Source organism: Dendrobates tinctorius, unplaced genomic scaffold (assembly GCF_039654945.1).
Source record: "Dendrobates tinctorius isolate UK_male_01 unplaced genomic scaffold, ASM3965494v1 ptg000251l, whole genome shotgun sequence".
Taxonomy (NCBI): Eukaryota; Metazoa; Chordata; class Amphibia; order Anura; family Dendrobatidae; genus Dendrobates; species Dendrobates tinctorius.
Window position 1 is genome coordinate 10,954,691 of NW_027361918.1, and position 25,100 is coordinate 10,979,790.

Below are 25,100 nucleotides of genomic sequence, written 5' to 3' on the forward strand. Positions count from 1 at the left end.
GTCGGGCAATTTTCTAGCAAACCATTTCTATGTATGTAGAGAACCAGACTGGGGGAGTAAAAAAAACTTACCTAGTTTGTAGAAAAAAGTTGTAATGCAGCACAATCCCAAGCAAAAAGATTGACCTTTTATGGTTTGGTTTGAATATAGAAAATGCTGAGAGGTCGCGAATCTCCTTCTGGTCCTTTGGCACGAGTTGTACTGGGATTTAGGATTTTGACTAGTGTTTTTGATCCGAGACACGTTTGCTGTTGACAGAAAAGTTCAGTTGATATGCAATGATGAAGTTTATAAATCACAACTATTTAGCAGAGGTTGGTTTCGATCCATCGACCGCTGGGTTTCACAATGTGAATTATGGCCTACAAATACAGTCGGGCAATTTTCTAGCAAACCATTTCTATGTATGTAGAGAACCAGACTGGGGGAGTAAAAAAAACTTACCTAGTTTGTAGAAAAAAGTTGTAATGCAGCACAATCCCAAGCAAAAAGATTGACCTTTTATGGTTTGGTTTGAATATAGAAAATGCTGAGAGGTCGCGAATCTCCTTCTGGTCCTTTGGCACGAGTTGTACTGGGATTTAGGATTTTGACTAGTGTTTTTGATCCGAGACACGTTTGCTGTTGACAGAAAAGTTCAGTTGATATGCAATGATGAAGTTTATAAAACACAACTATTTAGCAGAGGTTGGTTTCGATCCATCGACCGCTGGGTTTCACAATGTGAATTATGGCCTACAAATACAGTCGAGCAATTTTCTAGTAAACCATTTCTCTGTATATAGAGAACCAAACTGGGGGAATGAAAAAAAACTTACCTAGTTTGTAGAAAAAAGTTGTAATGCAGCACAATCCCAAGCGAAAAGATTGATCTTTTATGGTTTGGTTTGAATATAGAAAATGCTGAGAGGTCGCGAATCTCCTTCTGGTCCTTTGGCACGAGTTGTACTGGGATTTAGGATTTTGACTAGTGTTTTTGATCCGAGACACGTTTGCTGTTGACAGAAAAGTTCAGTTGATATGCAATGATGAAGTTTATAAAACACAACTATTTAGCAGAGGTTGGTTTCAATCCATTGACCGCTGGGTTTCACAATGTGAATTATGGTCTACAAATACAGTCGAGCAATTTTCTAGCAAACCATTTCTCTGTATATAGAGAACCAAAATGGGGAAGTGAAAAAAACTTAGCTAGTTTGTAGAAAAAGATGCAATGCAGCACAATTTAGCAGAGGATGGCTTCGATCCATCGACCTCTGGGTTATGGGCCCAGCACGCTTCCGCTGCGCCACTCTGCTTGTGTTAACAGATGTACAGAGTAAAATTCTAATGACTGTTTGTGTTCAGGTCGATGACATGTAAATTTTCAGCCATTACATATTTGTTGGCGACTAGAGTACTCCTGGGGTTCTGCAATTGTTTCTTTGTTTTTTTTTGCTTTCTTGTGTCATATTATTGTTGAAAATCATTAGAGGAAATGGTGTCTGACCATTGTTTAAGGTTCCGGTTAAAACTGGTGGGTGCGTCCGGCTGTTAGACGAAAGTTCGGCAGGCGTTTGTGTCTCTGTGGCGCAATCGGTTAGCGCGTTCGGCTGTTAACCGAAAGGTTGGTGGTTCGAGTCCACCCAGGGACGTTGGTTCCTTTTGCTTGGGTAGCATGCTACAGTTGAAGACGTTTTCACATTGGTGCTCAGCATCTCCATAAAGTAAAAGCACTGTTGCTGCCTAAGTTTTGAATTCACAAGGCAAACTGGAGAAAAAACTTTCCGGTTGTGTTTCTGTCTACATGTCCAGAAAGAGCATAGCTGTCTGGTATTTGCCAGAAGGTTGAAAACATCTGATAGAATACACAAAACTTCCTTCGAGCCGGAATTGAACCAGCGACCTAAGGATTGCTAATTTAGATCTACAGTCCTCCGCTCTACCAGCTGAGCTATCGAAGGCTTGATTTAGCCATTGTTGAAAGTCTTCAAGTTTTGGACGTGTGTGCCACGAGCAGGTGGCATAAACAATTCACTCGGCCAACTGAAAAAGGAATCCAAAGATTGTATTGGAGAATGCGGGCATCGATCCCGCTACCTCTCGCATGCTAAGCGAGCGCTCTACCACTTGAGCTAATCCCCCATGCCCGACGAACGCCATTATCAGTTTCACGCCACACCATGTCACAGTTTACTTATAGTCAAATGTGCCATTGAGTGCTTTTTTTTTTTTTTTTTTTTAAGTACAGATTCCTTTCTCCCATATTTGAAGAACATCTACGTAGTTCACAATGTGAATTATGGCCTACAAATACAGTCGGGCAATTTTCTAGCAAACCATTTCTATGTATGTAGAGAACCAGACTGGGGGAGTAAAAAAAACTTACCTAGTTTGTAGAAAAAAGTTGTAATGCAGCACAATCCCAAGCAAAAAGATTGACCTTTTATGGTTTGGTTTGAATATAGAAAATGCTGAGAGGTCGCGAATCTCCTTCTGGTCCTTTGGCACGAGTTGTACTGGGATTTAGGATTTTGACTAGTGTTTTTGATCCGAGACACGTTTGCTGTTGACAGAAAAGTTCAGTTGATATGCAATGATGAAGTTTATAAATCACAACTATTTAGCAGAGGTTGGTTTCGATCCATCGACCGCTGGGTTTCACAATGTGAATTATGGCCTACAAATACAGTCGGGCAATTTTCTAGCAAACCATTTCTATGTATGTAGAGAACCAGACTGGGGGAGTAAAAAAAACTTACCTAGTTTGTAGAAAAAAGTTGTAATGCAGCACAATCCCAAGCAAAAAGATTGACCTTTTATGGTTTGGTTTGAATATAGAAAATGCTGAGAGGTCGCGAATCTCCTTCTGGTCCTTTGGCACGAGTTGTACTGGGATTTAGGATTTTGACTAGTGTTTTTGATCCGAGACACGTTTGCTGTTGACAGAAAAGTTCAGTTGATATGCAATGATGAAGTTTATAAAACACAACTATTTAGCAGAGGTTGGTTTCGATCCATCGACCGCTGGGTTTCACAATGTGAATTATGGCCTACAAATACAGTCGAGCAATTTTCTAGTAAACCATTTCTCTGTATATAGAGAACCAAACTGGGGGAATGAAAAAAAACTTACCTAGTTTGTAGAAAAAAGTTGTAATGCAGCACAATCCCAAGCGAAAAGATTGATCTTTTATGGTTTGGTTTGAATATAGAAAATGCTGAGAGGTCGCGAATCTCCTTCTGGTCCTTTGGCACGAGTTGTACTGGGATTTAGGATTTTGACTAGTGTTTTTGATCCGAGACACGTTTGCTGTTGACAGAAAAGTTCAGTTGATATGCAATGATGAAGTTTATAAAACACAACTATTTAGCAGAGGTTGGTTTCAATCCATTGACCGCTGGGTTTCACAATGTGAATTATGGTCTACAAATACAGTCGAGCAATTTTCTAGCAAACCATTTCTCTGTATATAGAGAACCAAAATGGGGAAGTGAAAAAAACTTAGCTAGTTTGTAGAAAAAGATGCAATGCAGCACAATTTAGCAGAGGATGGATTCGATCCATCGACCTCTGGGTTATGGGCCCAGCACGCTTCCGCTGCGCCACTCTGCTTGTGTTAACAGATGTACAGAGTAAAATTCTAATGACTGTTTGTGTTCAGGTCGATGACATGTAAATTTTCAGCCATTACATATTTGTTGGCGACTAGAGTACTCCTGGGGTTCTGCAATTGTTTCTTTGTTTTTTTTTGCTTTCTTGTGTCATATTATTGTTGAAAATCATTAGAGGAAATGGTGTCTGACCATTGTTTAAGGTTCCGGTTAAAACTGGTGGGTGCGTCCGGCTGTTAGACGAAAGTTCGGCAGGCGTTTGTGTCTCTGTGGCGCAATCGGTTAGCGCGTTCGGCTGTTAACCGAAAGGTTGGTGGTTCGAGTCCACCCAGGGACGTTGGTTCCTTTTGCTTGGGTAGCATGCTACAGTTGAAGACGTTTTCACATTGGTGCTCAGCATCTCCATAAAGTAAAAGCACTGTTGCTGCCTAAGTTTTGAATTCACAAGGCAAACTGGAGAAAAAACTTTCCGGTTGTGTTTCTGTCTACATGTCCAGAAAGAGCATAGCTGTCTGGTATTTGCCAGAAGGTTGAAAACATCTGATAGAATACACAAAACTTCCTTCGAGCCGGAATTGAACCAGCGACCTAAGGATTGCTAATTTAGATCTACAGTCCTCCGCTCTACCAGCTGAGCTATCGAAGGCTTGATTTAGCCATTGTTGAAAGTCTTCAAGGTTTGGACGTGTGTGCCACGAGCAGGTGGCATAAACAATTCACTCGGCCAACTGAAAAAGGAATCCAAAGATTGTATTGGAGAATGCGGGCATCGATCCCGCTACCTCTCGCATGCTAAGCGAGCGCTCTACCACTTGAGCTAATCCCCCATGCCCGACGAACGCCATTATCAGTTTCACGCCACACCATGTCACAGTTTACTTATAGTCAAATGTGCCATTGAGTGCTTTTTTTTTTTTTTTTTTTTTTTTTTTTAAGTACAGATTCCTTTCTCCCATATTTGAAGAACATCTACGGAGTTCACAATGTGAATTATGGCCTACAAATAAAGTCGAGCAATTTTCTAGCAAACCATTTCTACGTATGTAGAGAACCAGACTGGGGGAGTAAAAAAAACTTACCTAGTTTGTAGAAAAAAGTTGTAATGCAGCACAATCCCAAGCAAAAAGATTGACCTTTTATGGTTTGGTTTGATTATAGAAAATGCTGAGAGGTCGCGAATCTCCTTCTGGTCCTTTGGCACGAGTTGTACTGGGATTTAGGATTTTGACTAGTGTTTTTGATCCGAGACACGTTTGCTGTTGACAGAAAAGTTCAGTTGATATGCAATGATGAAGTTTATAAAACACAACTATTTAGCAGAGGTTGGTTTCAATCCATTGACCGCTGGGTTTCACAATGTGAATTATGGTCTACAAATACAGTCGAGCAATTTTCTAGCAAACCATTTCTCTGTATATAGAGAACCAAAATGGGGAAGTGAAAAAAACTTAGCTAGTTTGTAGAAAAAGATGCAATGCAGCACAATTTAGCAGAGGATGGCTTCGATCCATCGACCTCTGGGTTATGGGCCCAGCACGCTTCCGCTGCGCCACTCTGCTTGTGTTAACAGATGTACAGAGTAAAATTCTAATGACTGTTTGTGTTCAGGTCGATGACATGTAAATTTTCAGCCATTACATATTTGTTGGCGACTAGAGTACTCCTGGGGTTCTGCAATTGTTTCTTTGTTTTTTTTTGCTTTCTTGTGTCATATTATTGTTGAAAATCATTAGAGGAAATGGTGTCTGACCATTGTTTAAGGTTCCGGTTAAAACTGGTGGGTGCGTCCGGCTGTTAGACGAAAGTTCGGCAGGCGTTTGTGTCTCTGTGGCGCAATCGGTTAGCGCGTTCGGCTGTTAACCGAAAGGTTGGTGGTTCGAGTCCACCCAGGGACGTTGGTTCCTTTTGCTTGGGTAGCATGCTACAGTTGAAGACGTTTTCACATTGGTGCTCAGCATCTCCATAAAGTAAAAGCACTGTTGCTGCCTAAGTTTTGAATTCACAAGGCAAACTGGAGAAAAAACTTTCCGGTTGTGTTTCTGTCTACATGTCCAGAAAGAGCATAGCTGTCTGGTATTTGCCAGAAGGTTGAAAACATCTGATAGAATACACAAAACTTCCTTCGAGCCGGAATTGAACCAGCGACCTAAGGATTGCTAATTTAGATCTACAGTCCTCCGCTCTACCAGCTGAGCTATCGAAGGCTTGATTTAGCCATTGTTGAAAGTCTTCAAGGTTTGGACGTGTGTGCCACGAGCAGGTGGCATAAACAATTCACTCGGCCAACTGAAAAAGGAATCCAAAGATTGTATTGGAGAATGCGGGCATCGATCCCGCTACCTCTCGCATGCTAAGCGAGCGCTCTACCACTTGAGCTAATCCCCCATGCCCGACGAACGCCATTATCAGTTTCACGCCACACCATGTCACAGTTTACTTATAGTCAAATGTGCCATTGAGTGCTTTTTTTTTTTTTTTTTTTTTTTTTTTTAAGTACAGATTCCTTTCTCCCATATTTGAAGAACATCTACGGAGTTCACAATGTGAATTATGGCCTACAAATAAAGTCGAGCAATTTTCTAGCAAACCATTTCTACGTATGTAGAGAACCAGACTGGGGGAGTAAAAAAAACTTACCTAGTTTGTAGAAAAAAGTTGTAATGCAGCACAATCCCAAGCAAAAAGATTGACCTTTTATGGTTTGGTTTGATTATAGAAAATGCTGAGAGGTCGCGAATCTCCTTCTGGTCCTTTGGCACGAGTTGTACTGGGATTTAGGATTTTGACTAGTGTTTTTGATCCGAGACACGTTTGCTGTTGACAGAAAAGTTCAGTTGATATGCAATGATGAAGTTTATAAATCACAACTATTTAGCAGAGGTTGGTTTCGATCCATCGACCGCTGGGTTTCACAATGTGAATTATGGCCTACAAATACAGTCGGGCAATTTTCTAGCAAACCATTTCTATGTATGTAGAGAACCAGACTGGGGGAGTAAAAAAAACTTACCTAGTTTGTAGAAAAAAGTTGTAATGCAGCACAATCCCAAGCAAAAAGATTGACCTTTTATGGTTTGGTTTGAATATAGAAAATGCTGAGAGGTCGCGAATCTCCTTCTGGTCCTTTGGCACGAGTTGTACTGGGATTTAGGATTTTGACTAGTGTTTTTGATCCGAGACACGTTTGCTGTTGACAGAAAAGTTCAGTTGATATGCAATGATGAAGTTTATAAAACACAACTATTTAGCAGAGGTTGGTTTCGATCCATCGACCGCTGGGTTTCACAATGTGAATTATGGCCTACAAATACAGTCGAGCAATTTTCTAGTAAACCATTTCTCTGTATATAGAGAACCAAACTGGGGGAATGAAAAAAAACTTACCTAGTTTGTAGAAAAAAGTTGTAATGCAGCACAATCCCAAGCGAAAAGATTGATCTTTTATGGTTTGGTTTGAATATAGAAAATGCTGAGAGGTCGCGAATCTCCTTCTGGTCCTTTGGCACGAGTTGTACTGGGATTTAGGATTTTGACTAGTGTTTTTGATCCGAGACACGTTTGCTGTTGACAGAAAAGTTCAGTTGATATGCAATGATGAAGTTTATAAAACACAACTATTTAGCAGAGGTTGGTTTCAATCCATTGACCGCTGGGTTTCACAATGTGAATTATGGTCTACAAATACAGTCGAGCAATTTTCTAGCAAACCATTTCTCTGTATATAGAGAACCAAAATGGGGAAGTGAAAAAAACTTAGCTAGTTTGTAGAAAAAGATGCAATGCAGCACAATTTAGCAGAGGATGGCTTCGATCCATCGACCTCTGGGTTATGGGCCCAGCACGCTTCCGCTGCGCCACTCTGCTTGTGTTAACAGATGTACAGAGTAAAATTCTAATGACTGTTTGTGTTCAGGTCGATGACATGTAAATTTTCAGCCATTACATATTTGTTGGCGACTAGAGTACTCCTGGGGTTCTGCAATTGTTTCTTTGTTTTTTTTTGCTTTCTTGTGTCATATTATTGTTGAAAATCATTAGAGGAAATGGTGTCTGACCATTGTTTAAGGTTCCGGTTAAAACTGGTGGGTGCGTCCGGCTGTTAGACGAAAGTTCGGCAGGCGTTTGTGTCTCTGTGGCGCAATCGGTTAGCGCGTTCGGCTGTTAACCGAAAGGTTGGTGGTTCGAGTCCACCCAGGGACGTTGGTTCCTTTTGCTTGGGTAGCATGCTACAGTTGAAGACGTTTTCACATTGGTGCTCAGCATCTCCATAAAGTAAAAGCACTGTTGCTGCCTAAGTTTTGAATTCACAAGGCAAACTGGAGAAAAAACTTTCCGGTTGTGTTTCTGTCTACATGTCCAGAAAGAGCATAGCTGTCTGGTATTTGCCAGAAGGTTGAAAACATCTGATAGAATACACAAAACTTCCTTCGAGCCGGAATTGAACCAGCGACCTAAGGATTGCTAATTTAGATCTACAGTCCTCCGCTCTACCAGCTGAGCTATCGAAGGCTTGATTTAGCCATTGTTGAAAGTCTTCAAGGTTTGGACGTGTGTGCCACGAGCAGGTGGCATAAACAATTCACTCGGCCAACTGAAAAAGGAATCCAAAGATTGTATTGGAGAATGCGGGCATCGATCCCGCTACCTCTCGCATGCTAAGCGAGCGCTCTACCACTTGAGCTAATCCCCCATGCCCGACGAACGCCATTATCAGTTTCACGCCACACCATGTCACAGTTTACTTATAGTCAAATGTGCCATTGAGTGCTTTTTTTTTTTTTTTTTTTTTTTTTTTTAAGTACAGATTCCTTTCTCCCGTATTTGAAGAACATCTACGGAGTTCACAATGTGAATTATGGCCTACAAATAAAGTCGAGCAATTTTCTAGCAAACCATTTCTACGTATGTAGAGAACCAGACTGGGGGAGTAAAAAAAACTTACCTAGTTTGTAGAAAAAAGTTGTAATGCAGCACAATCCCAAGCAAAAAGATTGACCTTTTATGGTTTGGTTTGATTATAGAAAATGCTGAGAGGTCGCGAATCTCCTTCTGGTCCTTTGGCACGAGTTGTACTGGGATTTAGGATTTTGACTAGTGTTTTTGATCCGAGACACGTTTGCTGTTGACAGAAAAGTTCAGTTGATATGCAATGATGAAGTTTATAAATCACAACTATTTAGCAGAGGTTGGTTTCGATCCATCGACCGCTGGGTTTCACAATGTGAATTATGGCCTACAAATACAGTCGGGCAATTTTCTAGCAAACCATTTCTATGTATGTAGAGAACCAGACTGGGGGAGTAAAAAAAACTTACCTAGTTTGTAGAAAAAAGTTGTAATGCAGCACAATCCCAAGCAAAAAGATTGACCTTTTATGGTTTGGTTTGAATATAGAAAATGCTGAGAGGTCGCGAATCTCCTTCTGGTCCTTTGGCACGAGTTGTACTGGGATTTAGGATTTTGACTAGTGTTTTTGATCCGAGACACGTTTGCTGTTGACAGAAAAGTTCAGTTGATATGCAATGATGAAGTTTATAAAACACAACTATTTAGCAGAGGTTGGTTTCGATCCATCGACCGCTGGGTTTCACAATGTGAATTATGGCCTACAAATACAGTCGAGCAATTTTCTAGTAAACCATTTCTCTGTATATAGAGAACCAAACTGGGGGAATGAAAAAAAACTTACCTAGTTTGTAGAAAAAAGTTGTAATGCAGCACAATCCCAAGCGAAAAGATTGATCTTTTATGGTTTGGTTTGAATATAGAAAATGCTGAGAGGTCGCGAATCTCCTTCTGGTCCTTTGGCACGAGTTGTACTGGGATTTAGGATTTTGACTAGTGTTTTTGATCCGAGACACGTTTGCTGTTGACAGAAAAGTTCAGTTGATATGCAATGATGAAGTTTATAAAACACAACTATTTAGCAGAGGTTGGTTTCAATCCATTGACCGCTGGGTTTCACAATGTGAATTATGGTCTACAAATACAGTCGAGCAATTTTCTAGCAAACCATTTCTCTGTATATAGAGAACCAAAATGGGGAAGTGAAAAAAACTTAGCTAGTTTGTAGAAAAAGATGCAATGCAGCACAATTTAGCAGAGGATGGCTTCGATCCATCGACCTCTGGGTTATGGGCCCAGCACGCTTCCGCTGCGCCACTCTGCTTGTGTTAACAGATGTACAGAGTAAAATTCTAATGACTGTTTGTGTTCAGGTCGATGACATGTAAATTTTCAGCCATTACATATTTGTTGGCGACTAGAGTACTCCTGGGGTTCTGCAATTGTTTCTTTGTTTTTTTTTGCTTTCTTGTGTCATATTATTGTTGAAAATCATTAGAGGAAATGGTGTCTGACCATTGTTTAAGGTTCCGGTTAAAACTGGTGGGTGCGTCCGGCTGTTAGACGAAAGTTCGGCAGGCGTTTGTGTCTCTGTGGCGCAATCGGTTAGCGCGTTCGGCTGTTAACCGAAAGGTTGGTGGTTCGAGTCCACCCAGGGACGTTGGTTCCTTTTGCTTGGGTAGCATGCTACAGTTGAAGACGTTTTCACATTGGTGCTCAGCATCTCCATAAAGTAAAAGCACTGTTGCTGCCTAAGTTTTGAATTCACAAGGCAAACTGGAGAAAAAACTTTCCGGTTGTGTTTCTGTCTACATGTCCAGAAAGAGCATAGCTGTCTGGTATTTGCCAGAAGGTTGAAAACATCTGATAGAATACACAAAACTTCCTTCGAGCCGGAATTGAACCAGCGACCTAAGGATTGCTAATTTAGATCTACAGTCCTCCGCTCTACCAGCTGAGCTATCGAAGGCTTGATTTAGCCATTGTTGAAAGTCTTCAAGGTTTGGACGTGTGTGCCACGAGCAGGTGGCATAAACAATTCACTCGGCCAACTGAAAAAGGAATCCAAAGATTGTATTGGAGAATGCGGGCATCGATCCCGCTACCTCTCGCATGCTAAGCGAGCGCTCTACCACTTGAGCTAATCCCCCATGCCCGACGAACGCCATTATCAGTTTCACGCCACACCATGTCACAGTTTACTTATAGTCAAATGTGCCATTGAGTGCTTTTTTTTTTTTTTTTTTTTTTTTTTTTAAGTACAGATTCCTTTCTCCCGTATTTGAAGAACATCTACGGAGTTCACAATGTGAATTATGGCCTACAAATAAAGTCGAGCAATTTTCTAGCAAACCATTTCTACGTATGTAGAGAACCAGACTGGGGGAGTAAAAAAAACTTACCTAGTTTGTAGAAAAAAGTTGTAATGCAGCACAATCCCAAGCAAAAAGATTGACCTTTTATGGTTTGGTTTGATTATAGAAAATGCTGAGAGGTCGCGAATCTCCTTCTGGTCCTTTGGCACGAGTTGTACTGGGATTTAGGATTTTGACTAGTGTTTTTGATCCGAGACACGTTTGCTGTTGACAGAAAAGTTCAGTTGATATGCAATGATGAAGTTTATAAATCACAACTATTTAGCAGAGGTTGGTTTCGATCCATCGACCGCTGGGTTTCACAATGTGAATTATGGCCTACAAATACAGTCGGGCAATTTTCTAGCAAACCATTTCTATGTATGTAGAGAACCAGACTGGGGGAGTAAAAAAAACTTACCTAGTTTGTAGAAAAAAGTTGTAATGCAGCACAATCCCAAGCAAAAAGATTGACCTTTTATGGTTTGGTTTGAATATAGAAAATGCTGAGAGGTCGCGAATCTCCTTCTGGTCCTTTGGCACGAGTTGTACTGGGATTTAGGATTTTGACTAGTGTTTTTGATCCGAGACACGTTTGCTGTTGACAGAAAAGTTCAGTTGATATGCAATGATGAAGTTTATAAAACACAACTATTTAGCAGAGGTTGGTTTCGATCCATCGACCGCTGGGTTTCACAATGTGAATTATGGCCTACAAATACAGTCGAGCAATTTTCTAGTAAACCATTTCTCTGTATATAGAGAACCAAACTGGGGGAATGAAAAAAAACTTACCTAGTTTGTAGAAAAAAGTTGTAATGCAGCACAATCCCAAGCGAAAAGATTGATCTTTTATGGTTTGGTTTGAATATAGAAAATGCTGAGAGGTCGCGAATCTCCTTCTGGTCCTTTGGCACGAGTTGTACTGGGATTTAGGATTTTGACTAGTGTTTTTGATCCGAGACACGTTTGCTGTTGACAGAAAAGTTCAGTTGATATGCAATGATGAAGTTTATAAAACACAACTATTTAGCAGAGGTTGGTTTCAATCCATTGACCGCTGGGTTTCACAATGTGAATTATGGTCTACAAATACAGTCGAGCAATTTTCTAGCAAACCATTTCTCTGTATATAGAGAACCAAAATGGGGAAGTGAAAAAAACTTAGCTAGTTTGTAGAAAAAGATGCAATGCAGCACAATTTAGCAGAGGATGGATTCGATCCATCGACCTCTGGGTTATGGGCCCAGCACGCTTCCGCTGCGCCACTCTGCTTGTGTTAACAGATGTACAGAGTAAAATTCTAATGACTGTTTGTGTTCAGGTCGATGACATGTAAATTTTCAGCCATTACATATTTGTTGGCGACTAGAGTACTCCTGGGGTTCTGCAATTGTTTCTTTGTTTTTTTTTGCTTTCTTGTGTCATATTATTGTTGAAAATCATTAGAGGAAATGGTGTCTGACCATTGTTTAAGGTTCCGGTTAAAACTGGTGGGTGCGTCCGGCTGTTAGACGAAAGTTCGGCAGGCGTTTGTGTCTCTGTGGCGCAATCGGTTAGCGCGTTCGGCTGTTAACCGAAAGGTTGGTGGTTCGAGTCCACCCAGGGACGTTGGTTCCTTTTGCTTGGGTAGCATGCTACAGTTGAAGACGTTTTCACATTGGTGCTCAGCATCTCCATAAAGTAAAAGCACTGTTGCTGCCTAAGTTTTGAATTCACAAGGCAAACTGGAGAAAAAACTTTCCGGTTGTGTTTCTGTCTACATGTCCAGAAAGAGCATAGCTGTCTGGTATTTGCCAGAAGGTTGAAAACATCTGATAGAATACACAAAACTTCCTTCGAGCCGGAATTGAACCAGCGACCTAAGGATTGCTAATTTAGATCTACAGTCCTCCGCTCTACCAGCTGAGCTATCGAAGGCTTGATTTAGCCATTGTTGAAAGTCTTCAAGGTTTGGACGTGTGTGCCACGAGCAGGTGGCATAAACAATTCACTCGGCCAACTGAAAAAGGAATCCAAAGATTGTATTGGAGAATGCGGGCATCGATCCCGCTACCTCTCGCATGCTAAGCGAGCGCTCTACCACTTGAGCTAATCCCCCATGCCCGACGAACGCCATTATCAGTTTCACGCCACACCATGTCACAGTTTACTTATAGTCAAATGTGCCATTGAGTGCTTTTTTTTTTTTTTTTTTTTTTTTTTTTAAGTACAGATTCCTTTCTCCCATATTTGAAGAACATCTACGGAGTTCACAATGTGAATTATGGCCTACAAATAAAGTCGAGCAATTTTCTAGCAAACCATTTCTACGTATGTAGAGAACCAGACTGGGGGAGTAAAAAAAACTTACCTAGTTTGTAGAAAAAAGTTGTAATGCAGCACAATCCCAAGCAAAAAGATTGACCTTTTATGGTTTGGTTTGATTATAGAAAATGCTGAGAGGTCGCGAATCTCCTTCTGGTCCTTTGGCACGAGTTGTACTGGGATTTAGGATTTTGACTAGTGTTTTTGATCCGAGACACGTTTGCTGTTGACAGAAAAGTTCAGTTGATATGCAATGATGAAGTTTATAAATCACAACTATTTAGCAGAGGTTGGTTTCGATCCATCGACCGCTGGGTTTCACAATGTGAATTATGGCCTACAAATACAGTCGGGCAATTTTCTAGCAAACCATTTCTATGTATGTAGAGAACCAGACTGGGGGAGTAAAAAAAACTTACCTAGTTTGTAGAAAAAAGTTGTAATGCAGCACAATCCCAAGCAAAAAGATTGACCTTTTATGGTTTGGTTTGAATATAGAAAATGCTGAGAGGTCGCGAATCTCCTTCTGGTCCTTTGGCACGAGTTGTACTGGGATTTAGGATTTTGACTAGTGTTTTTGATCCGAGACACGTTTGCTGTTGACAGAAAAGTTCAGTTGATATGCAATGATGAAGTTTATAAAACACAACTATTTAGCAGAGGTTGGTTTCGATCCATCGACCGCTGGGTTTCACAATGTGAATTATGGCCTACAAATACAGTCGAGCAATTTTCTAGTAAACCATTTCTCTGTATATAGAGAACCAAACTGGGGGAATGAAAAAAAACTTACCTAGTTTGTAGAAAAAAGTTGTAATGCAGCACAATCCCAAGCGAAAAGATTGATCTTTTATGGTTTGGTTTGAATATAGAAAATGCTGAGAGGTCGCGAATCTCCTTCTGGTCCTTTGGCACGAGTTGTACTGGGATTTAGGATTTTGACTAGTGTTTTTGATCCGAGACACGTTTGCTGTTGACAGAAAAGTTCAGTTGATATGCAATGATGAAGTTTATAAAACACAACTATTTAGCAGAGGTTGGTTTCAATCCATTGACCGCTGGGTTTCACAATGTGAATTATGGTCTACAAATACAGTCGAGCAATTTTCTAGCAAACCATTTCTCTGTATATAGAGAACCAAAATGGGGAAGTGAAAAAAACTTAGCTAGTTTGTAGAAAAAGATGCAATGCAGCACAATTTAGCAGAGGATGGCTTCGATCCATCGACCTCTGGGTTATGGGCCCAGCACGCTTCCGCTGCGCCACTCTGCTTGTGTTAACAGATGTACAGAGTAAAATTCTAATGACTGTTTGTGTTCAGGTCGATGACATGTAAATTTTCAGCCATTACATATTTGTTGGCGACTAGAGTACTCCTGGGGTTCTGCAATTGTTTCTTTGTTTTTTTTTGCTTTCTTGTGTCATATTATTGTTGAAAATCATTAGAGGAAATGGTGTCTGACCATTGTTTAAGGTTCCGGTTAAAACTGGTGGGTGCGTCCGGCTGTTAGACGAAAGTTCGGCAGGCGTTTGTGTCTCTGTGGCGCAATCGGTTAGCGCGTTCGGCTGTTAACCGAAAGGTTGGTGGTTCGAGTCCACCCAGGGACGTTGGTTCCTTTTGCTTGGGTAGCATGCTACAGTTGAAGACGTTTTCACATTGGTGCTCAGCATCTCCATAAAGTAAAAGCACTGTTGCTGCCTAAGTTTTGAATTCACAAGGCAAACTGGAGAAAAAACTTTCCGGTTGTGTTTCTGTCTACATGTCCAGAAAGAGCATAGCTGTCTGGTATTTGCCAGAAGGTTGAAAACATCTGATAGAATACACAAAACTTCCTTCGAGCCGGAATTGAACCAGCGACCTAAGGATTGCTAATTTAGATCTACAGTCCTCCGCTCTACCAGCTGAGCTATCGAAGGCTTGATTTAGCCATTGTTGAAAGTCTTCAAGGTTTGGACGTGTGTGCCACGAGCAGGTGGCATAAACAATTCACTCGGCCAACTGAAAAAGGAATCCAAAGATTGTATTGGAGAATGCGGGCATCGATCCCGCTACCTCTCGCATGCTAAGCGAGCGCTCTACCACTTGAGCTAATCCCCCATGCCCGACGAACGCCATTATCAGTTTCACGCCACACCATGTCACAGTTTACTTATAGTCAAATGTGCCATTGAGTGCTTTTTTTTTTTTTTTTTTTTTTTTTTTTAAGTACAGATTCCTTTCTCCCGTATTTGAAGAACATCTACGGAGTTCACAATGTGAATTATGGCCTACAAATAAAGTCGAGCAATTTTCTAGCAAACCATTTCTACGTATGTAGAGAACCAGACTGGGGGAGTAAAAAAAACTTACCTAGTTTGTAGAAAAAAGTTGTAATGCAGCACAATCCCAAGCAAAAAGATTGACCTTTTATGGTTTGGTTTGATTATAGAAAATGCTGAGAGGTCGCGAATCTCCTTCTGGTCCTTTGGCACGAGTTGTACTGGGATTTAGGATTTTGACTAGTGTTTTTGATCCGAGACACGTTTGCTGTTGACAGAAAAGTTCAGTTGATATGCAATGATGAAGTTTATAAATCACAACTATTTAGCAGAGGTTGGTTTCGATCCATCGACCGCTGGGTTTCACAATGTGAATTATGGCCTACAAATACAGTCGGGCAATTTTCTAGCAAACCATTTCTATGTATGTAGAGAACCAGACTGGGGGAGTAAAAAAAACTTACCTAGTTTGTAGAAAAAAGTTGTAATGCAGCACAATCCCAAGCAAAAAGATTGACCTTTTATGGTTTGGTTTGAATATAGAAAATGCTGAGAGGTCGCGAATCTCCTTCTGGTCCTTTGGCACGAGTTGTACTGGGATTTAGGATTTTGACTAGTGTTTTTGATCCGAGACACGTTTGCTGTTGACAGAAAAGTTCAGTTGATATGCAATGATGAAGTTTATAAAACACAACTATTTAGCAGAGGTTGGTTTCGATCCATCGACCGCTGGGTTTCACAATGTGAATTATGGCCTACAAATACAGTCGAGCAATTTTCTAGTAAACCATTTCTCTGTATATAGAGAACCAAACTGGGGGAATGAAAAAAAACTTACCTAGTTTGTAGAAAAAAGTTGTAATGCAGCACAATCCCAAGCGAAAAGATTGATCTTTTATGGTTTGGTTTGAATATAGAAAATGCTGAGAGGTCGCGAATCTCCTTCTGGTCCTTTGGCACGAGTTGTACTGGGATTTAGGATTTTGACTAGTGTTTTTGATCCGAGACACGTTTGCTGTTGACAGAAAAGTTCAGTTGATATGCAATGATGAAGTTTATAAAACACAACTATTTAGCAGAGGTTGGTTTCAATCCATTGACCGCTGGGTTTCACAATGTGAATTATGGTCTACAAATACAGTCGAGCAATTTTCTAGCAAACCATTTCTCTGTATATAGAGAACCAAAATGGGGAAGTGAAAAAAACTTAGCTAGTTTGTAGAAAAAGATGCAATGCAGCACAATTTAGCAGAGGATGGCTTCGATCCATCGACCTCTGGGTTATGGGCCCAGCACGCTTCCGCTGCGCCACTCTGCTTGTGTTAACAGATGTACAGAGTAAAATTCTAATGACTGTTTGTGTTCAGGTCGATGACATGTAAATTTTCAGCCATTACATATTTGTTGGCGACTAGAGTACTCCTGGGGTTCTGCAATTGTTTCTTTGTTTTTTTTTGCTTTCTTGTGTCATATTATTGTTGAAAATCATTAGAGGAAATGGTGTCTGACCATTGTTTAAGGTTCCGGTTAAAACTGGTGGGTGCGTCCGGCTGTTAGACGAAAGTTCGGCAGGCGTTTGTGTCTCTGTGGCGCAATCGGTTAGCGCGTTCGGCTGTTAACCGAAAGGTTGGTGGTTCGAGTCCACCCAGGGACGTTGGTTCCTTTTGCTTGGGTAGCATGCTACAGTTGAAGACGTTTTCACATTGGTGCTCAGCATCTCCATAAAGTAAAAGCACTGTTGCTGCCTAAGTTTTGAATTCACAAGGCAAACTGGAGAAAAAACTTTCCGGTTGTGTTTCTGTCTACATGTCCAGAAAGAGCATAGCTGTCTGGTATTTGCCAGAAGGTTGAAAACATCTGATAGAATACACAAAACTTCCTTCGAGCCGGAATTGAACCAGCGACCTAAGGATTGCTAATTTAGATCTACAGTCCTCCGCTCTACCAGCTGAGCTATCGAAGGCTTGATTTAGCCATTGTTGAAAGTCTTCAAGGTTTGGACGTGTGTGCCACGAGCAGGTGGCATAAACAATTCACTCGGCCAACTGAAAAAGGAATCCAAAGATTGTATTGGAGAATGCGGGCATCGATCCCGCTACCTCTCGCATGCTAAGCGAGCGCTCTACCACTTGAGCTAATCCCCCATGCCCGACGAACGCCATTATCAGTTTCACGCCACACCATGTCACAGTTTACTTATAGTCAAATGTGCCATTGAGTGCTTTTTTTTTTTTTTTTTTTTTTTTTTTTAAGTACAGATTCCTTTCTCCCGTATTTGAAGAACATCTACGGAGTTCACAATGTGAATTATGGCCTACAAATAAAGTCGAGCAATTTTCTAGCAAACCATTTCTACGTATGTAGAGAACCAGACTGGGGGAGTAAAAAAAACTTACCTAGTTTGTAGAAAAAAGTTGTAATGCAGCACAATCCCAAGCAAAAAGATTGACCTTTTATGGTTTGGTTTGATTATAGAAAATGCTGAGAGGTCGCGAATCTCCTTCTGGTCCTTTGGCACGAGTTGTACTGGGATTTAGGATTTTGACTAGTGTTTTTGATCCGAGACACGTTTGCTGTTGACAGAAAAGTTCAGTTGATATGCAATGATGAAGTTTATAAATCACAACTATTTAGCAGAGGTTGGTTTCGATCCATCGACCGCTGGGTTTCACAATGTGAATTATGGCCTACAAATACAGTCGGGCAATTTTCTAGCAAACCATTTCTATGTATGTAGAGAACCAGACTGGGGGAGTAAAAAAAACTTACCTAGTTTGTAGAAAAAAGTTGTAATGCAGCACAATCCCAAGCAAAAAGATTGACCTTTTATGGTTTGGTTTGAATATAGAAAATGCTGAGAGGTCGCGAATCTCCTTCTGGTCCTTTGGCACGAGTTGTACTGGGATTTAGGATTTTGACTAGTGTTTTTGATCCGAGACACGTTTGCTGTTGACAGAAAAGTTCAGTTGATATGCAATGATGAAGTTTATAAAACACAACTATTTAGCAGAGGTTGGTTTCGATCCATCGACCGCTGGGTTTCACAATGTGAATTATGGCCTACAAATACAGTCGAGCAATTTTCTAGTAAACCATTTCTCTGTATATAGAGAACCAAACTGGGGGAATGAAAAAAAACTTACCTAGTTTGTAGAAAAAAGTTGTAATGCAGCACAATCCCAAGCGAAAAGATTGATCTTTTATGGTTTGGTTTGAATATAGAAAATGCTGAGAGGTCGCGAATCTCCTTCTGGTCCTTTGGCACGAGTTGTACTGGGATTTAGGATTTTGACTAGTGTTTTTGATCCGAGACACGTTTGCTGTTGACAGAAAAGTTCAGTTGATATGCAATGATGAAGTTTATAAAACACAACTATTTAGCAGAGGTTGGTTTCAATCCATTGACCGCTGGGTTTCACAATGTGAATTATGGTCTACAAATACAGTCGAGCAATTTTCTAGCAAACCATTTCTCTGTATATAGAGAACCAAAATGGGGAAGTGAAAAAAACTTAGCTAGTTTGTAGAAAAAGATGCAATGCAGCACAATTTAGCAGAGGATGGATTCGATCCATCGACCTCTGGGTTATGGGCCCAGCACGCTTCCGCTGCGCCACTCTGCTTGTGTTAACAGATGTACAGAGTAAAATTCTAATGACTGTTTGTGTTCAGGTCGATGACATGTAAATTTTCAGCCATTACATATTTGTTGGCGACTAGAGTACTCCTGGGGTTCTGCAATTGTTTCTTTGTTTTTTTTTGCTTTCTTGTGTCATATTATTGTTGAAAATCATTAGAGGAAATGGTGTCTGACCATTGTTTAAGGTTCCGGTTAAAACTGGTGGGTGCGTCCGGCTGTTAGACGAAAGTTCGGCAGGCGTTTGTGTCTCTGTGGCGCAATCGGTTAGCGCGTTCGGCTGTTAACCGAAAGGTTGGTGGTTCGAGTCCACCCAGGGACGTTGGTTCCTTTTGCTTGGGTAGCATGCTACAGTTGAAGACGTTTTCACATTGGTGCTCAGCATCTCCATAAAGTAAAAGCACTGTTGCTGCCTAAGTTTTGAATTCACAAGGCAAACTGGAGAAAAAACTTTCCGGTTGTGTTTCTGTCTACATGTCCAGAAAGAGCATAGCTGTCTGGTATTTGCCAGAAGGTTGAAAACATCTGATAGAATACACAAAACTTCCTTCGAGCCGGAATTGAACCAGCGACCTAAGGATTGCTAATTTAGATCTACAGTCCTCCGCTCTACCAGCTGAGCTATCGAAGGCTTGATTTAGCCATTGTTGAAAGTCTTCAAGGTTTGGACGTGTGTGCCACGAGCAGGTGGCATAAACAATTCACTCGGCCAACTGAAAAAGGAATCCAAAGATTGTATTGGAGAATGCGGGCATCGATCCCGCTACCTCTCGCATGCTAAGCGAGCGCTCTACCACTTGAGCTAATCCCCCATGCCCGACGAACGCCATTATCAGTTTCACGCCACACCATGTCACAGTTTACTTATAGTCAAATGTGCCATTGAGTGCTTTTTTTTTTTTTTTTTTTTTTTTTTTAAGTACAGATTCCTTTCTCCCATATTTGAAGAACATCTACGGAGTTCACAATGTGAATTATGGCCTACAAATAAAGTCGAGCAATTTTCTAGCAAACCATTTCTACGTATGTAGAGAACCAGACTGGGGGAGTAAAAAAAACTTACCTAGTTTGTAGAAAAAAGTTGTAATGCAGCACAATCCCAAGCAAAAAGATTGACCTTTTATGGTTTGGTTTGATTATAGAAAATGCTGAGAGGTCGCGAATCTCCTTCTGGTCCTTTGGCACGAGTTGTACTGGGATTTAGGATTTTGACTAGTGTTTTTGATCCGAGACACGTTTGCTGTTGACAGAAAAGTTCAGTTGATATGCAATGATGAAGTTTATAAATCACAACTATTTAGCAGAGGTTGGTTTCGATCCATCGACCGCTGGGTTTCACAATGTGAATTATGGCCTACAAATACAGTCGGGCAATTTTCTAGCAAACCATTTCTATGTATGTAGAGAACCAGACTGGGGGAGTAAAAAAAACTTACCTAGTTTGTAGAAAAAAGTTGTAATGCAGCACAATCCCAAGCAAAAAGATTGACCTTTTATTGTTTGGTTTGAATATAGAAAATGCTGAGAGGTCGCGAATCTCCTTCTGGTCCTTTGGCACGAGTTGTACTGGGATTTAGGATTTTGACTAGTGTTTTTGATCCGAGACACGTTTGCTGTTGACAGAAAAGTTCAGTTGATATGCAATGATGAAGTTTATAAAACACAACTATTTAGCAGAGGTTGGTTTCGATCCATCGACCGCTGGGTTTCACAATGTGAATTATGGCCTACAAATACAGTCGAGCAATTTTCTAGTAAACCATTTCTCTGTATATAGAGAACCAAACTGGGGGAATGAAAAAAAACTTACCTAGTTTGTAGAAAAAAGTTGTAATGCAGCACAATCCCAAGCGAAAAGATTGATCTTTTATGGTTTGGTTTGAATATAGAAAATGCTGAGAGGTCGCGAATCTCCTTCTGGTCCTTTGGCACGAGTTGTACTGGGATTTAGGATTTTGACTAGTGTTTTTGATCCGAGACACGTTTGCTGTTGACAGAAAAGTTCAGTTGATATGCAATGATGAAGTTTATAAAACACAACTATTTAGCAGAGGTTGGTTTCAATCCATTGACCGCTGGGTTTCACAATGTGAATTATGGTCTACAAATACAGTCGAGCAATTTTCTAGCAAACCATTTCTCTGTATATAGAGAACCAAAATGGGGAAGTGAAAAAAACTTAGCTAGTTTGTAGAAAAAGATGCAATGCAGCACAATTTAGCAGAGGATGGCTTCGATCCATCGACCTCTGGGTTATGGGCCCAGCACGCTTCCGCTGCGCCACTCTGCTTGTGTTAACAGATGTACAGAGTAAAATTCTAATGACTGTTTGTGTTCAGGTCGATGACATGTAAATTTTCAGCCATTACATATTTGTTGGCGACTAGAGTACTCCTGGGGTTCTGCAATTGTTTCTTTGTTTTTTTTTGCTTTCTTGTGTCATATTATTGTTGAAAATCATTAGAGGAAATGGTGTCTGACCATTGTTTAAGGTTCCGGTTAAAACTGGTGGGTGCGTCCGGCTGTTAGACGAAAGTTCGGCAGGCGTTTGTGTCTCTGTGGCGCAATCGGTTAGCGCGTTCGGCTGTTAACCGAAAGGTTGGTGGTTCGAGTCCACCCAGGGACGTTGGTTCCTTTTGCTTGGGTAGCATGCTACAGTTGAAGACGTTTTCACATTGGTGCTCAGCATCTCCATAAAGTAAAAGCACTGTTGCTGCCTAAGTTTTGAATTCACAAGGCAAACTGGAGAAAAAACTTTCCGGTTGTGTTTCTGTCTACATGTCCAGAAAGAGCATAGCTGTCTGGTATTTGCCAGAAGGTTGAAAACATCTGATAGAATACACAAAACTTCCTTCGAGCCGGAATTGAACCAGCGACCTAAGGATTGCTAATTTAGATCTACAGTCCTCCGCTCTACCAGCTGAGCTATCGAAGGCTTGATTTAGCCATTGTTGAAAGTCTTCAAGTTTTGGACGTGTGTGCCACGAGCAGGTGGCATAAACAATTCACTCGGCCAACTGAAAAAGGAATCCAAAGATTGTATTGGAGAATGCGGGCATCGATCCCGCTACCTCTCGCATGCTAAGCGAGCGCTCTACCACTTGAGCTAATCCCCCATGCCCGACGAACGCCATTATCAGTTTCACGCCACACCATGTCACAGTTTACTTATAGTCAAATGTGCCATTGAGTGCTTTTTTTTTTTTTTTTTTTTAAGTACAGATTCCTTTCTCCCATATTTGAAGAACATCTACGTAGTTCACAATGTGAATTATGGCCTACAAATACAGTCGGGCAATTTTCTAGCAAACCATTTCTATGTATGTAGAGAACCAGACTGGGGGAGTAAAAAAAACTTACCTAGTTTGTAGAAAAAAGTTGTAATGCAGCACAATCCCAAGCAAAAAGATTGACCTTTTATGGTTTGGTTTGAATATAGAAAATGCTGAGAGGTCGCGAATCTCCTTCTGGTCCTTTGGCACGAGTTGTACTGGGATTTAGGATTTTGACTAGTGTTTTTGATCCGAGACACGTTTGCTGTTGACAGAAAAGTTCAGTTGATATGCAATGATGAAGTTTATAAATCACAACTATTTAGCAGAGGTTGGTTTCGATCCATCGACCGCTGGGTTTCACAATGTGAATTATGGCCTACAAATACAGTCGGGCAATTTTCTAGCAAACCATTTCTATGTATGTAGAGAACCAGACTGGGGGAGTAAAAAAAACTTACCTAGTTTGTAGAAAAAAGTTGTAATGCAGCACAATCCCAAGCAAAAAGATTGACCTTTTATGGTTTGGTTTGAATATAGAAAATGCTGAGAGGTCGCGAATCTCCTTCTGGTCCTTTGGCACGAGTTGTACTGGGATTTAGGATTTTGACTAGTGTTTTTGATCCGAGACACGTTTGCTGTTGACAGAAAAGTTCAGTTGATATGCAATGATGAAGTTTATAAAACACAACTATTTAGCAGAGGTTGGTTTCGATCCATCGACCGCTGGGTTTCACAATGTGAATTATGGCCTACAAATACAGTCGAGCAATTTTCTAGTAAACCATTTCTCTGTATATAGAGAACCAAACTGGGGGAATGAAAAAAAACTTACCTAGTTTGTAGAAAAAAGTTGTAATGCAGCACAATCCCAAGCGAAAAGATTGATCTTTTATGGTTTGGTTTGAATATAGAAAATGCTGAGAGGTCGCGAATCTCCTTCTGGTCCTTTGGCACGAGTTGTACTGGGATTTAGGATTTTGACTAGTGTTTTTGATCCGAGACACGTTTGCTGTTGACAGAAAAGTTCAGTTGATATGCAATGATGAAGTTTATAAAACACAACTATTTAGCAGAGGTTGGTTTCAATCCATTGACCGCTGGGTTTCACAATGTGAATTATGGTCTACAAATACAGTCGAGCAATTTTCTAGCAAACCATTTCTCTGTATATAGAGAACCAAAATGGGGAAGTGAAAAAAACTTAGCTAGTTTGTAGAAAAAGATGCAATGCAGCACAATTTAGCAGAGGATGGCTTCGATCCATCGACCTCTGGGTTATGGGCCCAGCACGCTTCCGCTGCGCCACTCTGCTTGTGTTAACAGATGTACAGAGTAAAATTCTAATGACTGTTTGTGTTCAGGTCGATGACATGTAAATTTTCAGCCATTACATATTTGTTGGCGACTAGAGTACTCCTGGGGTTCTGCAATTGTTTCTTTGTTTTTTTTTGCTTTCTTGTGTCATATTATTGTTGAAAATCATTAGAGGAAATGGTGTCTGACCATTGTTTAAGGTTCCGGTTAAAACTGGTGGGTGCGTCCGGCTGTTAGACGAAAGTTCGGCAGGCGTTTGTGTCTCTGTGGCGCAATCGGTTAGCGCGTTCGGCTGTTAACCGAAAGGTTGGTGGTTCGAGTCCACCCAGGCACGTTGGTTCCTTTTGCTTGGGTAGCATGCTACAGTTGAAGACGTTTTCACATTGGTGCTCAGCATCTCCATAAAGTAAAAGCACTGTTGCTGCCTAAGTTTTGAATTCACAAGGCAAACTGGAGAAAAAACTTTCCGGTTGTGTTTCTGTCTACATGTCCAGAAAGAGCATAGCTGTCTGGTATTTGCCAGAAGGTTGAAAACATCTGATAGAATACACAAAACTTCCTTCGAGCCGGAATTGAACCAGCGACCTAAGGATTGCTAATTTAGATCTACAGTCCTCCGCTCTACCAGCTGAGCTATCGAAGGCTTGATTTAGCCATTGTTGAAAGTCTTCAAGTTTTGGACGTGTGTGCCACGAGCAGGTGGCATAAACAATTCACTCGGCCAACTGAAAAAGGAATCCAAAGATTGTATTGGAGAATGCGGGCATCGATCCCGCTACCTCTCGCATGCTAAGCGAGCGCTCTACCACTTGAGCTAATCCCCCATGCCCGACGAACGCCATTATCAGTTTCACGCCACACCATGTCACAGTTTACTTATAGTCAAATGTGCCATTGAGTGCTTTTTTTTTTTTTTTTTTTTAAGTACAGATTCCTTTCTCCCATATTTGAAGAACATCTACGTAGTTCACAATGTGAATTATGGCCTACAAATACAGTCGGGCAATTTTCTAGCAAACCATTTCTATGTATGTAGAGAACCAGACTGGGGGAGTAAAAAAAACTTACCTAGTTTGTAGAAAAAAGTTGTAATGCAGCACAATCCCAAGCAAAAAGATTGACCTTTTATGGTTTGGTTTGAATATAGAAAATGCTGAGAGGTCGCGAATCTCCTTCTGGTCCTTTGGCACGAGTTGTACTGGGATTTAGGATTTTGACTAGTGTTTTTGATCCGAGACACGTTTGCTGTTGACAGAAAAGTTCAGTTGATATGCAATGATGAAGTTTATAAATCACAACTATTTAGCAGAGGTTGGTTTCGATCCATCGACCGCTGGGTTTCACAATGTGAATTATGGCCTACAAATACAGTCGGGCAATTTTCTAGCAAACCATTTCTATGTATGTAGAGAACCAGACTGGGGGAGTAAAAAAAACTTACCTAGTTTGTAGAAAAAAGTTGTAATGCAGCACAATCCCAAGCAAAAAGATTGACCTTTTATGGTTTGGTTTGA

At 40.8% G+C, this 25,100-nt stretch overlaps 32 non-coding genes across 32 annotated transcripts; 10 read left to right on the top strand and 22 right to left on the bottom strand.

Moving 5' to 3' along the window:
* Nucleotides 1-1,560: 1,560 nt before the first annotated feature.
* TRNAN-GUU (transfer RNA asparagine (anticodon GUU)) lies at nucleotides 1,561-1,634 on the top strand. Its single transcript has one exon. It is a non-coding gene; the product is annotated as a tRNA-Asn (tRNA).
* A 223-nt stretch (nucleotides 1,635-1,857) lies between these two features.
* Nucleotides 1,858-1,943, bottom strand: TRNAY-GUA (transfer RNA tyrosine (anticodon GUA)). The gene is given in 2 exon segments: nucleotides 1,858-1,893; nucleotides 1,907-1,943. It is a non-coding gene; the product is annotated as a tRNA-Tyr (tRNA).
* A 108-nt stretch (nucleotides 1,944-2,051) lies between these two features.
* Nucleotides 2,052-2,124, bottom strand: TRNAA-AGC (transfer RNA alanine (anticodon AGC)). Its single transcript has one exon. It is a non-coding gene; the product is annotated as a tRNA-Ala (tRNA).
* A 1,733-nt stretch (nucleotides 2,125-3,857) lies between these two features.
* TRNAN-GUU (transfer RNA asparagine (anticodon GUU)) lies at nucleotides 3,858-3,931 on the top strand. Its single transcript has one exon. It is a non-coding gene; the product is annotated as a tRNA-Asn (tRNA).
* Nucleotides 3,932-4,154: 223 nt separating this feature from the next.
* On the bottom strand, nucleotides 4,155-4,240 carry TRNAY-GUA (transfer RNA tyrosine (anticodon GUA)). Its single transcript is given in 2 exon segments — nucleotides 4,155-4,190; nucleotides 4,204-4,240. It is a non-coding gene; the product is annotated as a tRNA-Tyr (tRNA).
* A 108-nt stretch (nucleotides 4,241-4,348) lies between these two features.
* On the bottom strand, nucleotides 4,349-4,421 carry TRNAA-AGC (transfer RNA alanine (anticodon AGC)). The gene has a single exon. It is a non-coding gene; the product is annotated as a tRNA-Ala (tRNA).
* A 994-nt stretch (nucleotides 4,422-5,415) lies between these two features.
* TRNAN-GUU (transfer RNA asparagine (anticodon GUU)) lies at nucleotides 5,416-5,489 on the top strand. Its single transcript has one exon. It is a non-coding gene; the product is annotated as a tRNA-Asn (tRNA).
* Nucleotides 5,490-5,712: 223 nt separating this feature from the next.
* TRNAY-GUA (transfer RNA tyrosine (anticodon GUA)) lies at nucleotides 5,713-5,798 on the bottom strand. Its single transcript is given in 2 exon segments — nucleotides 5,713-5,748; nucleotides 5,762-5,798. It is a non-coding gene; the product is annotated as a tRNA-Tyr (tRNA).
* A 108-nt stretch (nucleotides 5,799-5,906) lies between these two features.
* TRNAA-AGC (transfer RNA alanine (anticodon AGC)) lies at nucleotides 5,907-5,979 on the bottom strand. Its single transcript has one exon. It is a non-coding gene; the product is annotated as a tRNA-Ala (tRNA).
* A 1,741-nt stretch (nucleotides 5,980-7,720) lies between these two features.
* TRNAN-GUU (transfer RNA asparagine (anticodon GUU)) lies at nucleotides 7,721-7,794 on the top strand. The gene has a single exon. It is a non-coding gene; the product is annotated as a tRNA-Asn (tRNA).
* Nucleotides 7,795-8,017: 223 nt separating this feature from the next.
* On the bottom strand, nucleotides 8,018-8,103 carry TRNAY-GUA (transfer RNA tyrosine (anticodon GUA)). The gene is given in 2 exon segments: nucleotides 8,018-8,053; nucleotides 8,067-8,103. It is a non-coding gene; the product is annotated as a tRNA-Tyr (tRNA).
* Nucleotides 8,104-8,211: 108 nt separating this feature from the next.
* On the bottom strand, nucleotides 8,212-8,284 carry TRNAA-AGC (transfer RNA alanine (anticodon AGC)). The gene has a single exon. It is a non-coding gene; the product is annotated as a tRNA-Ala (tRNA).
* Nucleotides 8,285-10,025: 1,741 nt separating this feature from the next.
* On the top strand, nucleotides 10,026-10,099 carry TRNAN-GUU (transfer RNA asparagine (anticodon GUU)). The gene has a single exon. It is a non-coding gene; the product is annotated as a tRNA-Asn (tRNA).
* Nucleotides 10,100-10,322: 223 nt separating this feature from the next.
* Nucleotides 10,323-10,408, bottom strand: TRNAY-GUA (transfer RNA tyrosine (anticodon GUA)). Its single transcript is given in 2 exon segments — nucleotides 10,323-10,358; nucleotides 10,372-10,408. It is a non-coding gene; the product is annotated as a tRNA-Tyr (tRNA).
* A 108-nt stretch (nucleotides 10,409-10,516) lies between these two features.
* TRNAA-AGC (transfer RNA alanine (anticodon AGC)) lies at nucleotides 10,517-10,589 on the bottom strand. The gene has a single exon. It is a non-coding gene; the product is annotated as a tRNA-Ala (tRNA).
* Nucleotides 10,590-12,330: 1,741 nt separating this feature from the next.
* Nucleotides 12,331-12,404, top strand: TRNAN-GUU (transfer RNA asparagine (anticodon GUU)). The gene has a single exon. It is a non-coding gene; the product is annotated as a tRNA-Asn (tRNA).
* Nucleotides 12,405-12,627: 223 nt separating this feature from the next.
* TRNAY-GUA (transfer RNA tyrosine (anticodon GUA)) lies at nucleotides 12,628-12,713 on the bottom strand. Its single transcript is given in 2 exon segments — nucleotides 12,628-12,663; nucleotides 12,677-12,713. It is a non-coding gene; the product is annotated as a tRNA-Tyr (tRNA).
* Nucleotides 12,714-12,821: 108 nt separating this feature from the next.
* TRNAA-AGC (transfer RNA alanine (anticodon AGC)) lies at nucleotides 12,822-12,894 on the bottom strand. Its single transcript has one exon. It is a non-coding gene; the product is annotated as a tRNA-Ala (tRNA).
* A 1,741-nt stretch (nucleotides 12,895-14,635) lies between these two features.
* TRNAN-GUU (transfer RNA asparagine (anticodon GUU)) lies at nucleotides 14,636-14,709 on the top strand. Its single transcript has one exon. It is a non-coding gene; the product is annotated as a tRNA-Asn (tRNA).
* A 223-nt stretch (nucleotides 14,710-14,932) lies between these two features.
* Nucleotides 14,933-15,018, bottom strand: TRNAY-GUA (transfer RNA tyrosine (anticodon GUA)). Its single transcript is given in 2 exon segments — nucleotides 14,933-14,968; nucleotides 14,982-15,018. It is a non-coding gene; the product is annotated as a tRNA-Tyr (tRNA).
* Nucleotides 15,019-15,126: 108 nt separating this feature from the next.
* TRNAA-AGC (transfer RNA alanine (anticodon AGC)) lies at nucleotides 15,127-15,199 on the bottom strand. The gene has a single exon. It is a non-coding gene; the product is annotated as a tRNA-Ala (tRNA).
* A 1,741-nt stretch (nucleotides 15,200-16,940) lies between these two features.
* On the top strand, nucleotides 16,941-17,014 carry TRNAN-GUU (transfer RNA asparagine (anticodon GUU)). Its single transcript has one exon. It is a non-coding gene; the product is annotated as a tRNA-Asn (tRNA).
* Nucleotides 17,015-17,237: 223 nt separating this feature from the next.
* TRNAY-GUA (transfer RNA tyrosine (anticodon GUA)) lies at nucleotides 17,238-17,323 on the bottom strand. Its single transcript is given in 2 exon segments — nucleotides 17,238-17,273; nucleotides 17,287-17,323. It is a non-coding gene; the product is annotated as a tRNA-Tyr (tRNA).
* Nucleotides 17,324-17,431: 108 nt separating this feature from the next.
* TRNAA-AGC (transfer RNA alanine (anticodon AGC)) lies at nucleotides 17,432-17,504 on the bottom strand. Its single transcript has one exon. It is a non-coding gene; the product is annotated as a tRNA-Ala (tRNA).
* A 1,741-nt stretch (nucleotides 17,505-19,245) lies between these two features.
* On the top strand, nucleotides 19,246-19,319 carry TRNAN-GUU (transfer RNA asparagine (anticodon GUU)). The gene has a single exon. It is a non-coding gene; the product is annotated as a tRNA-Asn (tRNA).
* A 223-nt stretch (nucleotides 19,320-19,542) lies between these two features.
* TRNAY-GUA (transfer RNA tyrosine (anticodon GUA)) lies at nucleotides 19,543-19,628 on the bottom strand. Its single transcript is given in 2 exon segments — nucleotides 19,543-19,578; nucleotides 19,592-19,628. It is a non-coding gene; the product is annotated as a tRNA-Tyr (tRNA).
* Nucleotides 19,629-19,736: 108 nt separating this feature from the next.
* TRNAA-AGC (transfer RNA alanine (anticodon AGC)) lies at nucleotides 19,737-19,809 on the bottom strand. Its single transcript has one exon. It is a non-coding gene; the product is annotated as a tRNA-Ala (tRNA).
* Nucleotides 19,810-21,549: 1,740 nt separating this feature from the next.
* On the top strand, nucleotides 21,550-21,623 carry TRNAN-GUU (transfer RNA asparagine (anticodon GUU)). Its single transcript has one exon. It is a non-coding gene; the product is annotated as a tRNA-Asn (tRNA).
* A 223-nt stretch (nucleotides 21,624-21,846) lies between these two features.
* On the bottom strand, nucleotides 21,847-21,932 carry TRNAY-GUA (transfer RNA tyrosine (anticodon GUA)). The gene is given in 2 exon segments: nucleotides 21,847-21,882; nucleotides 21,896-21,932. It is a non-coding gene; the product is annotated as a tRNA-Tyr (tRNA).
* A 108-nt stretch (nucleotides 21,933-22,040) lies between these two features.
* On the bottom strand, nucleotides 22,041-22,113 carry TRNAA-AGC (transfer RNA alanine (anticodon AGC)). The gene has a single exon. It is a non-coding gene; the product is annotated as a tRNA-Ala (tRNA).
* Nucleotides 22,114-24,143: 2,030 nt separating this feature from the next.
* TRNAY-GUA (transfer RNA tyrosine (anticodon GUA)) lies at nucleotides 24,144-24,229 on the bottom strand. Its single transcript is given in 2 exon segments — nucleotides 24,144-24,179; nucleotides 24,193-24,229. It is a non-coding gene; the product is annotated as a tRNA-Tyr (tRNA).
* A 108-nt stretch (nucleotides 24,230-24,337) lies between these two features.
* Nucleotides 24,338-24,410, bottom strand: TRNAA-AGC (transfer RNA alanine (anticodon AGC)). Its single transcript has one exon. It is a non-coding gene; the product is annotated as a tRNA-Ala (tRNA).
* Between the last annotated feature and the right edge of the window lie 690 nt (nucleotides 24,411-25,100).